The sequence below is a fragment of the Mesocricetus auratus genome, unplaced genomic scaffold, assembly GCF_017639785.1.
Source record: "Mesocricetus auratus isolate SY011 unplaced genomic scaffold, BCM_Maur_2.0 Super-Scaffold_100676, whole genome shotgun sequence".
NCBI lineage: Eukaryota > Metazoa > Chordata > Mammalia > Rodentia > Cricetidae > Mesocricetus > Mesocricetus auratus.
The window spans coordinates 150,325,378-150,341,784 of NW_024429266.1; the positions used below are offsets into that span (position 1 = coordinate 150,325,378).

The following is a 16,407-nucleotide window of genomic DNA, read 5'->3' on the forward strand; positions in this document are numbered from 1 at the left end:
GGGTCATGAGGGTGCCACCATCACGTATAGGTCAAGTTCATTATTGAGTAAGTAAGTTAGTTATTTCCAGAATTCTACCCAATTTTCTCCCTTTGTCTCATTTGTTTTGTTTTGGTTTTGCCATGTTATAACGTCCAAATTATATGTGCCCTTTGGTTTTATAATTCTTACTTCCAAAACTATGAGAAATAAGTTTCTCCTCCTTCTTTATGTTTATGGGTCTGTGATGTTCTGTTTTGGCAGCAGAAGGATTAAGAATGGAGCCTACCAACTGAACTCATTTGTTTGAAAACGAATCCTTCTATAGAGAACAATCTAAGGGTTTTGTTTCCCATTTGCCCTCTTGCCCATGCATCTTCTCTTCCAAAGCATTCTTTTTGTGACATGATCCACCCCTTTCTTTCCAGTTGCTAGTGCTCAGTGGGAGAGGAAACCTTATGCCATATCAAGGTTTGCCATACACACAGGGAAGCCTGTCCCACCAGTGCAACCCATTGGCCCCAGTTTCTGTCTCAACTCCCTCTTAAGCTCTGAGTTCATCCTTACCAAGTAATCCGACGTTGGCATTGGAACAGCCTTCAGTTTTTCCATTCTTCTGATACTTTCACGCATTAATTGAGCACCATTCCGTTCTAGGTAAAGCTAGATACTGATCAGATATAGTTCCTTGGAGATTAAATAATCTGGTGAGATAGCAGATAATGGATGTGTAACACCTGAATTTTCCATGTCTTCTGTTTTTATCCAGAGATGTTTAGTTTTTCTTAGTTTAGGAAATCCCAAAAATTTATGTTCCCTTTCTTTTGCCTATATTTCCTCTTTGCTGCTAAGTGTGACCTGCACCTGTGGAGGTCATTTCTGATGCCCCCAACCTCCAGGCCTCTGTGCTAACTTGCTTTCCATGCCCTTTCCTAGCTGTGAGTGTTTCCTCCTTCTTAGAAATGCTGTGTTCCTTCATTAGCAATGGTTTTATGTCATAGCTTTGCTTGGATGATTTAAGAGATTTATTATGCCCTCAAAAAAATTGTGCCCATGCACTGGAGAGATGGCTGTGAGGGTAAGAGCACTTGGCGCTTGTGGTGGCTCATCTTGGTTGCTGACTTGACTGTGTATACACGTAGCTGAAACTCAAGCAGTTGGGCATACCTGAGAGAGATTTTTCTTAGTTGGATTATTTGGGGTGAGAGACCAATCCTCACTGGATCATTTGAAGTTGGAAGATGCACCTTAAATCTGGACCACATACTTTCTGGTGACAGCTCACATAAAAGGATATGGAAGAAGGAAGATTTTGCTTTCTGACTGTTTGCCCTCCCTCTCAATGGCAAGTTCATCTATCTTGAGCCCTTTCTTCACTGGAGTTAGAACCTACTTCTTCCAGATTCCAATGTGGACTGAAGACTGGCAGATCTCTAGGTCGTCCCTGGGACTCCAGCACCAGATTGGGACTGCTAAGACATCTAGTCTGGTAGACAGCAACAACCAGATCCTTGGCCTTTCTGTAAGGAGACAGCCATCGTTGGACTACTCATACCATAGCACGTAAGCCACTCTAATAAATCCCTTATATATATTTGTATATATAAACCTGAAAGCCACTCTAATAAGTCATATACATATATCCATATATTGGTTGTATTAGTTCTATTCCTTGGAGAGCCCTGACTAATACACTGCTCTTGCAGAGGACCTGGGTTCAGTTTTGTCTAAGTTACTCCCCCACCAGAAGAGAGCATGAATGCAGTCCCCCACTACCATAAATTGTGCAGCTGAGTTCCCCACATTTGGGGAAACTGTAGGGGTGAGCACATCCAGAGTGCAATAGATAAGCCTGGGAAAACCACCTTCATGATCATTGTATCTCCCCGGCCTGCTAAGTATTCTGTTACTTTTCTATTGCCATAACAAAGCACCATTACCAAGGAAACTTATAGAAGAAAGAGTTTACAGAGGCTTACAGCTCCAGAAGTTTAGAGTCCATGATCATCAGGACAGGAAGCATGGCAGTGGGCAGGCAGACAGGCATAGTACTGGAGCAGTAGCTAAGAGCTCACGTGTCATCTACAAACATGATAGGGTGGGGTGGATAACTGGGAATGGCATGAACTTTTGAAATCTCAAGACTCACTCCTAGGAACACATCTCTTCTATCAAGACCACACCTCTTAATCCTTACCAAATAATTCCACCAGCTGGGAACCAAGCATTCAAATATATGAGCCTGAGCCGGGCATTGGTGGCACACACCTTTAATCCCAGTGCTTGGGAAGAAGAGGCAGGTGGATCTCTGTGAGTTCGAGGCTAGCCTGGTCTACAGAGTGAGTACCAGGACAGGCTCCAAAGCAATACAGGGAAACCCTGTCTTGAAAAGAACACAAACAAAACAAAAAACAAAAACAAAACAAAACAAAACCCCCCCAAACAAAAAACAAATATTTGAGCCTTTGGGGGCCATTTTCATCCAAACCACCACATTCCACTCCCTGGCCCCCATAGGTTTGTAGCCATTTCATAATGCAAAACGCATTAAATCCAACTTCAAAAGTTCCCATTGTCTTTCACAGTCTCAACACAGTTTAAACGTTCAAAATCTCTTCTGAAGCACAACACAATCTCTTAATTGTAACCCTTGTAAAATAAAAAAGCAAATGACATACTTCAAACATACGAAGGCACAGATTATATATTACCATTCTAAAAGGGAGAAATCTGGGCATAGTGAGGAAATACTGCACCAAAACAAACTCTAAATCAGATATGGCTTCACATCCGATGCCAAAGGGCATCAACTTACAGCATTCAACTGCTTTCATAGTCCATAGTCTTAAGGTATTTTACATTCATCCAAAAACAAACAAACAAACAAAAAAAAACAGACCCCAAACAGTATATAGCCAGGCCTATCGCAGCAATAACCCATTCCATGGTACCAACTTCTGCCTTAGTTACTTTTTTACTTCTGTGACAAAGCACCATGACCAAGGCAACTTATAAAAAAAGAGTTTTTGGCAGATTTCAGTTTCAGAGGATTAGAGTCCATGACCATACCGATGGGGAGCATGGCAGCAGGCAGGCAGGTGCTGGAGCAGTTGTACCAAAAAATAAATGATGCAACTGGTAAATTTTCTTCTCATTCAAAAGTGGATATAATTGGCTGTGTGTCCCCAGTCTCACACTCCCAGCTCTTCATCCCACGGGCATTAATTTCAAGTTTCTGAAGCATTCTAGAAATATACTGTTATGGGGAATTCACTGGAGGTGCCCACTCAGACACAATGTATAACCAGTTGAGAGTCTTTATACCAGTTAGCTGGGTCTATACTCAAGTGTTCAGGGACCTAGGTGTGCCCTTGAGTGTCCAGAACACGGGATTTTTAAAGGCAGAAACCATGTCCTGGAATCTCACTTGGCAGCTGCAGAGGGGCTTGGCAGAAGCAAGCAGTTTAATAGAAGCTAAATAAATGGTCAGCTGGAGGGGATTCTGCACAAATAGACAATTTAATAGAAGCTAAGATAAGTTAGCTAGGACATGCTCACCTTGGGTTCCTAGAAGAGAGTTGGGTAATCTTTCATGGGATTCTACATCAAGGAGATCAAATTCTAGTTAAACCTGAAATGGCCTTAGTAAAAATAAAAGCTAGAACATTTGCATTGTCCTGCTCTGTCACATCCTACCAATTTAATACATAGAAGTCACCAAGATGCTTTCTGCATGGAACTGAGAAAGGGGTCAGGAAGATGAGTCAAAAACTATTTATCATAATATGTTATGAAAAAGGCACAATCAGCAAAGAAATGTGTTGAGGAAGAAGTAAGATGCTAAGTATTAGAGAAGAGGTTGGAGAATGAAAGGTAACTGAAAAAATAAAAATACCCATGGTGGAATGAGTTAGGGTGGGAGCAGAGCTTCCTCCATCCCCTACTTTATGAGTTTAATGTTGCTTGAGATAATCAAGCCATTTAAAGCAGTTTTCTCTACACAATGGTCAGGAACTTTGAGGAGAAAGGGATTGGAAAAGACTGTGAGAATCTTGTGGGAGTCAGATGTAGAAGAGACAAGTCTCATTCTATTCATCAACTACTTGAAAGGACTGTGTCACATGTTCCCTCAAGTCATAGAAAGGTTGAGAAATATAGTTTAGCTCTAAGTCCAGGAAGAAAGGATTGAGGGAACAACGGGCCAACAGAAAAAGAAAATTTTGTGTGCTGACCAGCTATCATGGACAGTGGATGCTAGTCTCTGTAGATGATATGCTTCAGGTGAGAGCATTCAGGAAATTCTGAGCTGCATGTCTCCTTTGGGAGAATCAGAGTGTGACAGTAGTGATTCTGGTAAAGCCTGCAGCTAAGGGACAAAGCATTTCCTACCTGTTTCTGACTTTGAGAAGGTGGGCTTGGGTGTGATGCAGATGATGACCCTGTGGATCACACCAGTCAAACAGCTATCAGGCCTGAGAGTCCTTCAGGCTCAGGCAAAAAATACGTTAGGACAGGAGCTTAAAATTATTTTAAAAAAAGAAGAAAAGAAAAGCAAGTTGTTGGAAATGGAGAGAGTCCCAGCATCGGAAGGAAAAGGAGATGAAAAGCCAAGGCTGCAGAAGTCAGGAAGCACAGCAACCAGCTCAGAAGACAGACATCTTTACTGGGACGTGCAGAGGAATGGGCCCCATACTGTAAGGGAGTGTAAGAGTGAAGAGATATGGGGGTTTGTGGTGACCCCCTTGGCTCACTGGGCAGGGCTACTGAAAAGACAATGTATGGAACAATGCTGTGTGGGATCTCTCCAAGTACTGAATGTCTAAACCCCTGTGAAGAATAGAAAATGAATGGAATTCTCCCAAATATGTTTCACAAATTAGCACACAATTAGATTTGTAAATGAGTAAATCCCTAGCTCCCAAACCTGATCAAAACAGCGGTAACAGAAAAGACAAGCCCATCTTGCTCACTGATTGAACTGCAGTGGCATCCCACTCTCTCACTCTGTGCTCCCCCCCCCACTCTGATTAAGCCTCCCAGCAGGTGGCAGTGCCTATGATTAGAGGGTTCTGTGAAGCTTGAAGTTTGCAGAATGCCTTTTGCTCATTCTCTCCACAATTCTCACACCAGCCCAGAGGCTGCTGTGTCCCAGGACCATTCAGCATTCTGGGAGCTCGTCATGGAAACCCCATCCTCCACCTCATATCTCTGTACTACCTCTTCATACGCCTCTACTTAGCATTTTTCCTGTCTGTCCTTACACACTAATCTCAGTATTTCCCCTAATTGTTTTGTTACAATAGCATTGAAAGAATGTAGGAAGGAAGGGACAAAGGAAAGAACTTTGAGACATTCTTTCCCTATTTAAGGGTTGAATTGACCTCTTGAATGTATGTGCTGGAATCATAACTTCTGTGCCTTACTTAGAATGTGGTCTTATTGAGACAGGATGCACAGGGGTGATCAAGTGATCACAGAGTCATCTGAGTAGGTTCTGTTTATATGGCTAATGAATGCCTGCATAGAAAAGGGAAGTTAAACCAGGCAGTGTTGGCTGGCCTTTAATCCTAGCACTCGGGAGGCAGAGGCAGGTGGATCTCTGTGAGTTCTAGACCAGCCTGGTCTACAACAGTTAGTTCCAGGACAGTCTCCAAAGCCACCGAGAAACCCTGTCTCTGGGGGGAAAAGAGAAAAGAAAAGAAAGAAAGAGAGAAAGAGAGAAAGAAAGAAGGAAAGGGGAAGTTAGAGAAATGCACACTCATGGACTGCCACATGAACATGAAGATGGCTGTCTACACACCAAGGAGATTTTGATTTTGAACCTATAACCTTCAGAACTGCGAAACAACAGCTCCTATTGTTTAAGTCCCCAACATCTGAGCAGCAGCTTTAGGTAAACAATGAACTATCAATTTTCTTTGAGAGATGTGATGCAGGCTGCTGCCAAAACACCCTCAGGTGTATTATCTTAACTACAGAGTGTTTTCAACAGCAGAGTAAAAACTGCCAAAGTCAAGTTCATTCTACCTATAATAATTCCTTTATATTAAAAAAGATAGCGAGGTTAGCCTGATCTGACCTGTCTATATTTGTGTGCGCATGCTCACAAGAGAGAAAGAGAGAGTGTGAGTGTGTGTGTGTGTGTGTGCCTATTGGCCTATAGAGATCCTAACCATCTTTTCTATGTGTTTGCAAACCATTTATTTGAACATATCATCCAGAATTTTCAGGTTCACTGATCTATCTATAGCAATCCTTACTCACCTTTTATAAAATGTAATCTTTGGTCATTGGGAGCCTATGGAGTACTCTCCTATTGGTGCTTTTTGTTTGTTTGTTTTTTGTTTATTTCTTCTCCTGGTTTTTTTGTTTGTGTTTTTTGTTTTTTTGTTTTCCAGACAGAGTTTCTCTGTGTAGCACTGGCTGTCCTGGAACTTGTTCTATAGACCAGTCTGGCCTCAAACTCACAGAGATCTGTCTGCCTTTATCTCCACAGTACTGGAATTAAAGGCATGAAACACCACCACCTGGCTATGGGAACATATTTTTTAATTTCTTCATTTTGAAAGAATTTAAAGAATTCAAATAATGTTACAATGACTTCTCACTACTGTTAACATTTGTTGTATTTACTTGTGCCACTGTGCTATGTAATACTAGTTTTCTAATATTTGAGAGTTGCTGTAGTTTAAACATGGTATTCCCCCACAAAAACTCATGTTGAGATGTACTTAAATCCAGCAGTGTTGGGAGGTGGGGCCTAGTTGGGATAGCTTTGAGTCATGGGGATAGAGTCCTTGAGAACAGACTAATGCTTTCTCAGGAGAGGTCTTCTCTTTAGGGTGGATCAGCTGCTTCTAAGGCTGCTTGTTCCAGAGCCAGGACACATGTTGCCCATTTGCTTCTATGTTCTACTATGGCCCTCCATAGATGAAGCCACTTGGCCTTGACTCTCCAGCATCGAGAACTGTGAGTCAAATAGACCTACCTCTTAAAAAAATTACTTAGACAGTATGGTAGTTTGAATGTAATTGGCCCCCATAATCTCATAGGGAGTGGCACTATTAGGAGGTATGGCTTTGTTGGAGTGGGTGTGGGCTTGTTGGAGGAAGTGTGCCACTGTGAGGGCAGACTTTGCGGTTTCCTATGCTCAGGATACTGCCCAGTGTTTCTGTCAACTTCCTGTTTCCTGCAAGATGTAGGACTCTCAGCTACTCCTCCAGTACCACGTCTGCCTGAATGCCACCATGCGTGAACCTCTGAAACCGTAAGCAAGCCACCCCAACGAAATGTTTTCTTTATTAGATTGCCGTGGTCATGGTGTCTCTTCACAGCAACAGAAACCCTAAGACAGAAAAACTGGACTAAGTAAAGAGCAAATTCCAAACACTGATGTGATCCTTACCCTAGTCTCTAAATTGCTTAAGCATGTAGTCCTAGGAACAGGAATGATCTTTTACATATCCATGGTGTAAGGTGATTGTGACATGCACCTGCACAGCCAGTCACTACAGAGGCACATGCAGACTGTGACAGAATTGCCCTAGCTCCTAAGAATCTTCCCCAGTTCAGGACCACCACTGCGTTTACCTGGCAGCTCTGTTTGGTCTCCTTTCATGTTGTGGAATATTAACTATGTAAAGATGTGTTACACTTGTTTTTGCTGCATTTATTTGTGTAAAGATGTGTTGCATTTGTTTCATCTTGCCTGATTGGTCTAATAAAAAAGCTGAAAGGCCAGTAGCTAGGCAGGAGAGGGATAGGCGGGATGGTGGGCAGAGAGATTTGGAGGAGAAATCTAGGCTTGGGAAGAATGAGAGGAAAGAAGAAAAAGAGAGTGAGGGAGGAAAAAAAAGGGAGATGCCCAGGACCAGCCAGGCAGCTGCCAGACAGACAGACATGGAAGGTATCTTTAATACAGAAGAAAGAAAGTAAAATGTATATGAAGTCCTCATGTTTTGTAAACACCCTCCCAAACTTGCATGGGGATGTACGTGAGTCCTCTATGCAGATGGGATTGATCCTATGCTACATACTGGGCTGTAACTGTGGTGAATGAAGGTGGCCAGCACTTGATTCCTATCTTAATAGAATCCATTGACCAATGTGACTGCCTAGAAACAACAAAAACAAATAGACTTCCTTATAGCTAGACATGACCTTGTGACCTGGTTATGATCAGTGGCATGTGAGAGGAAGTGGTGTGGTGTGGGTAGCTTTTGGGTCATGTCCTTGAGGGACTTGTCTTCCCCTTAGCAATGTTGTGTTCCCCAAAGTGGCACTTGATGGAACCATTGAGAAGTTAGCTCTATGTAAAGTGTTTGTCATTAGATATGTCCTTGAGGTAGATTGTGGGGCCCTACCTGTTATGGACAATGTGCCTGGGGAACCTTGGAGAATTCCATGGCAGACCAAGGCAGGGACAAACATGCTAGGCAGACAGAGCTTAAGTGAGAACTTTTATTAGAAAGGGGAGGGAGGGGAAAGGAAGGAAAAAAAGAGGTAAAGGGACACAGACAGAGAGAGGACAGAAGGGAAGAGGGAGACAGGAAAAGTCCTGTGTGCCCCAGGGGAAGAGTAGGAAAGAGAGCAGGAAGAGAAAGGAGCTGGGAAAGCAATTGTAAGTGGGCGGGGTCTTTCTTCTAAAGGGTTCTTTGCACCTACGGGCAGATTACGGAAGCCTGGAATCCTGGGCTGACCCTGAGTATCTTCTGCCAGGTGACAGGGGCAGGCCAGCATAATGTCTGAATCCTTACACTACCCCTAACTTTTTCTTTGTTGCCTGACCATGAGATGAATGGTTTTTGCCTTGCCATGTTCTCTTGCAGTAGGCTCAGAACAATAGGGTCAGCCAATCATGGAGCAAAGCTATAAATAATCCTTTACTCTTGGGCATTTTTATTACAGTAAGAGAACTGACAGTACAATCCTTTATCTTTTCCACTGTTGACAATACTAAAAGGCTTTTAATATAAAAGCACAGAACTAGTGATTTCTTGATTTATTCATGTTAAAGGTTATATATTAACTTTAGGTCTGGGTAGTTGAAGTGTTTGATTTCTTACACAGGGGTTGGGGTAATCAAGAATTGCACTGTGCTCAGGTTAAGCTTGCCCACGAGGTATCAAGTGAGAGTTCAAGGGTGCCATTGGAATATGGGTCTGATCCTATGTGGTAAGGGGCTTTCTTCTGTCTTCTAAACTTGAAAGTTTTATGAACAGTTCTGTTTTCCAATTTTCCTTTGGTATTCAAGGGGACATGACTGCTCTTAGGCATGGTGGAGGAGAAAGTTTATTATAGATAGACAGGAGAGCATAGCCAGAGGCTGGAACTTCTGGAAGAGGCCAGAGAAGACATTGTTATGATAGAGCTTGAGGAACCTTGCATGGGGGACCTTGTGGATTGCATGGTGGGAGAGGTTGACCGAGTTGGGGGGGGACGACGAGGACACACAAACACACCAAGCAGACAAGGCTTAAGTGAGTCGTTTTATTAGAAAGGGGAGGCAGGGGGAAGGAAAGAGAAGAGAGGTAAAGAGACACAGAGACAGAGAGAGGACAGAAGAGAAGAGAGAGACAGGGAAAGTCCTGCCTGCCCCAGGGGAACTGTGGAGAAGAGAGAAAAGAGAGCAGAAAGAGAGCATGCGTGAGGGGGGGTTGGGCGGGTCTTTCTTTTAAAGGGGTCCTTTGCCCCTGCATGCAGACTACACAACCATGGAACCCAGGGCTGACCAGGGTACGTCCTGAGTGCATTCTGCCAGGTGACAGGGGCAGGTCAGTATAATGCCTGAATCCTTACAGACATGATCCTGAGCCATCTGAGGAGACAGGGGAGGGGAAATGGGGGGGGGGGAACAGGTGCAGCAGACAGGAGGCCCAAAAGAGAGTAGACAAAAGGGCAAGGTTACCAAAATGGCTGGATTATATAGGGAAGGGCAGCTCAGGCCCTGACCTGGAGAATTTAGGGGGCAGGATATGCCAGCCTGAAGGGCCCCCCAATAGAAAGAGCTGAGGGATTCCTGGGAGAACATGGTGGCCAGGTCTTATTTGATATGTTAAATAGGCACCTCAGCCATTTGTCTCAGGTTTGAAACCTAACACTCCAGCCTTCTGTCGATAATAAATAAATGATAAGGGACGACTCAGTCTTCTCTATGTCTACTTCCTGTTGACATTGGGGTGTTGTTGTTGGGGGGGGGGGCAGGGCAGGAAAGCTGGAACTTTGGCCACATCACGGAAGAGCAGGCTGTTTCACTGGTCCAGGCTCTGCAGGACCATCTGTGGCCAGGGAAGTTTTCCAGGCAGGACCACATGGGGCTGTCTGCTTTGAAGCTGTCTGGGATGCAGATTTTGAGGGAACACCTGGAGCAGTCTGCAGTTGGTTTGAAGTCTGCTGGCACAGATACACTAGGGAGAAAAGGAAAAGTTAAGGAGTTTAAGGGAAAATGTTTTATCTTGGCTGTACACTTAAAACTTTTAGGCCATGGTCCTCTTACTTGGGAGAGGGAAGTCCCAAGACCAGGGGTAGAGAGAGATTCCAGCCTCAGAAATAGGCAGGTGGGAAAACAGGCTGTTGATTGACAGTACTTATCTGGAATCCATTTGACCTGTGAGAGATAGATCCAAGTTGATTCCCTCAAGCTTACAAGAATGTTGTTTAAGTTTACAAAAATAATTGAAAGTTTTAGATTTGTTAGCATTACCACTGTTTGTAATCTGTCCTGAAATCCACATTGTACAAAGGCGGAAGACCCACGCCTTTGAGTCATAGAAAAAGCTTGGGAACCCAAAAATGATTTGGGGTTAAAAGCATTAACACTCTTTTCTGAGAGCTGGGTATATGGACTGGACAGAGATGTTCTTAGCACGATTGAGAAGCACTTTAAACCTATTCTTAGAAAGTTTAAAATCTTGAGCTTGTGTTGATGATAATATTAGCAGTGCTTTACCAGAGCTAGATTAACAGTTTATCAGAACTCTGTTGATTGTTAAGATTCTGAACTTTTGAAGTCTTAGCATAGCAATAGCTTAGTGAGAGAAAGCATTTCTCATTTTCTTTTTACATCTATATACCTTAAAACATCTTAGACCCTCACAACTTGTTTAAGCTTTTACACCCTCAGACCTTTACAACTTGTATTTATATGCCTTAGAATATTTTCTTAGATCCTCAGAACTTATGTAAACCTTAATTTTTTTTTATCTAATATTTACCATGAGAAACAGGTGGTTGGTTACTATTAACAGTCATTGTAAAGTCCTTTTAAATAAAGGTCTAGTAAAAAGTAACTTTGAAACCCATTTTTTGAGTTTAATTTTTAGAGTCTGGTAATGTGCTGGAAGTCTAGGAAAAAGAGGCTTGAAGCCCAATTTTACATATGAAGAGAACTGAGAAGGCAGTGGAAGCCTTGGGGAAGGGGCTGGTATGCTTGCTGCAGTTAAAGCTACCGATAGTCAATACAGCCAGAGATCTGAGAAGGATAAACAACAGCTGCAAGTATAATCGAAGTGGCCTATGTATCAATGAAAGTGATGGACTCCCATAATCTGGGCGGGTTGCCTTAGGCTCTAGTGGTCTCCATAGTTTCAAAGGTCTGCAGTGGTTGTACAGGACAGCATTCAATCTTCAATTGCTACACAGAGCAATGGGCCTTCAGCAGTCAGATCCAGGTCTGAGGATTTTTTTTTTCCAGCAGAGGAACTTGGGAAAACTGATCTTATGTTGACCAGGCAAAGTAAGGCGATTAACCCAAAAGTGTACACAGTTTGAGCAGAGCCCTGGCAGCAGGTGGGGCATGGGCAGTTCCGCTCAGTGGTTAGCATTACCACAATGCAGGTGAAGTGGGCAAGCCCCTTCTGTCTTCTTTGGAGACAATCAGGCTCCCTTTAGGAATGGGCATTTGTTTCTGTAACTATTAAACATTTTAAATGCCACATTCAGCTAATCTCTGAAGCATTTGAGGACCATCTATCTATCCCATTTACTTGCTTTAGTCTTAACTTGGAAAACACACACTGGAAACTAAATAAGGTTTATTACTAAATGAATAGTTACAAGTTAGTAGCTTATATAAGTTAGGATTTTACAGCTTTATCCCTGTTATGTTCGAGCTTTAAACAATTGAGTTGAAGATTTAGTCGAAGATCCTTTTGTTATGGTAGAAGCTTCACACCAGCCCCTGGCTTCCATATACCCAAGGAGTCTGGAATGTTATGGTGGAGGTTCCATCCCAGCACCCCTCCCTCATCTCTCTCCAAACCCTGCTACATCTCAGAAAGCCTGCCAAATGATGGCCCCTCCTCCAGAGATACTCAAGATTATTCCCACAGGGTATTTAAACTGTCCCCCAGAGAACAGACTTGTGGCTTTTCTGGTCTCTCTTTCCCATCTCTTCTCTGGGGGGCTGGAAAGCCACCTGGGAGTTTTGTATCCATTAAACGTGGGCTTTTTCTAATTTGGTTTGATTTGATCTGATTTGGATTGCTCCATCAGCAAAAAGAGGTACAATGGTAAACTAAAGGCCTTTATAATTGATGTTTTATGTCATGTGGTCATCTTTAGATGATGAAATCATATGGCAAGTACTCTTTGACCTTAGTAAAGATGGCTGCCAGCCAATGGCTGCTTAGATCTTGATGAGGTCATCAGCCAAGATGGAAGAGAATCACATGGTTTCTATTTAAAAACACTATTTTCCTAAATAAGAGTTGAATCTAAATTACATATACAGTGTATTCTAAACCAGAGTTGAATCACATATATACACATGCCTTAACTCAGGTCCTTTGTCTGTCCAACATGACAACTGATGCGTGAGAAGAACCCCAAGGGGCTGCAAGGAGGGGAATTTTTTGGGAGGAGTAAGGGGAGTGTCTAGGGGTACACAACAGTCTCAGGATTGGTGCACTTCTGAGCTTGGACAACCTGTCCTGTGCTGATTGGTCAACTGGTTGTTATGGCCTATAGGCGGTTGCTATGTTCTGCGAGTCACTACCACTACACTTTTGACACTTTTACCGCAAAGCATGCCTAAAGTCTGCCAGCTAACTTCTGATTGGTCCCTTGCCACGTGGAGGTTATCTGACCTCCTAGTGACTGGGAGGAAGGGCAAGGCCAGGCAAGCTCATGTGGTTGAGTCTTTTCTGTAGCCTGTCATGGCTGCTAACGCAGGGGCCTGGGTGAGGGTCTGGTCCCTTCAATAAGCATTTAGTTACAAGTTTTAAGCCAAATTTTGTTAGATTTTATAGATGTTAAGCCATATGGAATGAATTTACAAATCCTGAGCTAGAGTTTACAGCATAGTCAGAGTGCAGAGAAAGCATAGAAATGAAAGATTTTTAAGAGTGGGAAGTAAAACCTTAGAGATGAAACTTTTGGAAGTGTAAAGCAGAGCAAGTTTAGATATGAGAGATTTGGGAATCATTTGTTTATGAAGTTGCTAACATTTGTGAGAATTTGGAAATCAAGTGTGTCAGTTTGGGGCCATTGATCTGTACTGAGGCCAATCTATAGAAATAAAATCTGAGTCCGTGAGGTAAGACAGAGAGAGTTGCAAAATGGAGCAATGAGCACAGTGGAGGGCGTGTGCTTATAAGGTCTGCGAGGCAGCTAAGAGAGGAAGCAGGCTGTAGGAGTGTGAGTGAGCCAGCCAGGAGAGTGGGAGGGGCCGTGAGTGTAGTAGAGGCCCAGGCAGGAGTAGCCCCAAGGGAGCAGTAGGTACTAGGATTCAGAAAGACACTTATGGCATAGGAGAGGAGAGGAGAAAGGAAGATGTCCGTGTGTGCTGTAGCAGGCCAGAGGTGTAGCAGGCTACAGGGGCCAGAGGGGTGTTCACATGGAGGGCCCAGCAGGTCAGGGCCCAGAGAGACGAGAGACAAATAGTTAGAAAGCCAGGTAGAGAAGGAAGTGGCAGCCAAAGAATCAGACTCTAGAATTTGGAATCAAATCTTGTGGGTGGCAGAAGCCAACAGAAATAAATGATCTGTACATACCTTCAGAGGGTCAGACCAGCAGCTTGGTTCAGAGCGGCTGAGTTCCTTGGGGAGAGAACTCATTTATGTCACTACTGGGTTTCAGTACCAAATGAATGAAAATAAATAATAATAAAAAGGAAAGGAACATGGCTGTTCCTAAGTATGGTGGAGGAGAAAGAAGAACATAGCCAGAGGCAGGGGTGTGAGTCCAGAGTGGACTCGAGAGTCCAGAGTGTAGAAGACTATGAGACATGTGAGGAAATGTGGGAGGGGAGGGGAGAGAGGAACCAGGAACAGCAGACAGGAGGCCCAAAAGATGAAAAGGGCCAGGTAACCAAAATAGTTGTTGGGGAATATTATTTTAAGGTGTGTGACTTTTGTTTATGCTGCATTTGTTTAACTCTGTGAAGCTGTGATTCTTTGCCTGTCTAAAACACCCGGTGGTCCTAATAAAGAGCTGAACGGCCAATAGCAAAGATAGTCGGGGCTGGCAGGCAGAGATCATAAATAGAAGGAGAAATCCAGAAGAGGAGAAGGAGCAATGAGAGAAAAGGAGGAATGAGGATGTCAGGGGCCAGCCACAGAGTAGGAGTGAAAGTAAGATATACAGAAGTAGGAAAAGGAAAAAGCCCAGAGGCAAAAGGTAGTTGGGATAATTTAAGTTAGAAATGCTAGCAAGAAACAAGGCAAGCTAAGGCCAGTCATTAATGACTAAGAGTAAGCCTCCCTGTGTGATTTATTTGGGAGCTGGGTGGTGAGCCTCCCAAAGAGTCCAGAGAGTCAAAGGAGTAAGAGCAAAACAACCAACAACATGACTGGATTATATTAGCAGTTCTGGGAGAGGGGGCAGGATATACCAGCCAGGAGGGCTCAGTAGCAGGTAGGGACTGAGGGATGGAGGGAGAACCTGTTGGCCAGGTCCTCTTTGATATGTTAAATAGGCACCTCAGCATTTGTCCCTGGGTTTGAAACCTAACAGTGTGTGTGAGCGTTTTTGCCTGGTGAGTCTGTGTACCATGAGCATGTCTGGTGCCATGTGGGTGTGAGGAACTGAACCCTTGTGCTTTCCAAGAGCTTCAAGTGTTCTTAACCACTGGCAGTCATTTCACCAGCTTCTGGTTTTAATTTTTAAAAGCATTTTAGTTTATGAAAATACTATGTTCAAGGACAAAAACTAAGGGAATACAAAACATCACGAAGAAGAAAGCATTTGTCCTAGAGATAACCATTGTTAATGGCTGGTTCTACCTCTTCAAGTCAACTTCATGGTATGATAAATATTGAGGTTTTCTTGTATGGGATTTGTATTTTAATTTTGTTTATAGAACTTTTTTGTTTTTTGTTTTTACGAGACAGGGTTTCTCTGTATTATTTTGGAGGCTGTCGGTCCAGCCCGGCCTCAAACTCACAGAGATTCGCCTGCCTTTGCCTCCCAAGTGCTGGGATTAAAGGTGTGCGCCACCACCGCCCAGCCTGTTTATAGAATTTTTAAATACAGAGATTAAAAATTCTTCCATAATCAGATTTATCCCTCTTTCCTCCTTAGACCATCTGGGGCCCACAAACTTAGAAAATGATTCCCTCAACACATGGAGTTGAAATTCATTAAGGCATCCTGGTGCACACATGCAAGCACCTGTGTGCGTGTGTGTGTGTGTGTGTGTGTGTGTGTGTGTGTGTGTGTGGTGTGTGTGTTTTAAGGCTTTTGTTTTACAGCACTGGGTTCTGAACCAGAGCCTCATTTCTGTTGGTTAGTGCTCTACCACTGGATCATATCCTTACATTTAAATCTTCAATAAATCTGGATAAACTGTGGTAAGAGAGCACCCATGCATTTTTTTTTCTAGCAGCATTTTCTTTTCAGTGCCGAGCGCTAAGAGCTGATGCTGGGCTGGAGAGACGCTCACAATGTGACAGCGGATTTTCTATGCTTGCTTCACTCGTTTTCAGATGCCTGCTCTGCATTTTTGTCAGAACTGGTGTCCTACTGTCTACCTGACCCCTTTCCTATGTTCTTTAAAAGCATTTTGGCATGCCTCTACAATCCCAATAGTGAGCTCCAGGCCAGTTTGGCCACCTAGTGAGACCCTGTCTCCAGCAACAACAACAATGTATTTAAACCTATATTTATTGTTTATTGTAGACAGTAGCTGCCATGGAAACAAAGCTCTTGGCAAGCATTCTTAGAGAACAGTGGCCTCACTTATCAATGTGCCCAGTATTTCCTACAAGGGGTCACACACCTTGTTTCTCATCAGGTGCTCTAAGGACAGCTTACAGATGGTTTCTGCTGTCAGTAGACACAGAGCATACCTTTTGGCATCTGCATCATGTTGTTCGGACATCACAAGAATTTATTGGACTACTTTTCATAGCAAATTTGAACATTTTAAAAATTAACTTATTTTCATGTGTATTTTGCCTGCATATATGTCTGTGTACCATGTATATGCCT

At 43.2% G+C, this 16,407-nt stretch overlaps 1 non-coding gene across 1 annotated transcript; it reads right to left on the reverse strand.

Annotated features, from left to right (window-relative positions):
• Window positions 1-1,723: 1,723 nt before the first annotated feature.
• Window positions 1,724-1,881, reverse strand: LOC121137374. Its single transcript, XR_005874625.1, has one exon. It is a non-coding gene; the product is annotated as a U1 spliceosomal RNA (small nuclear RNA).
• Between the last annotated feature and the right edge of the window lie 14,526 nt (window positions 1,882-16,407).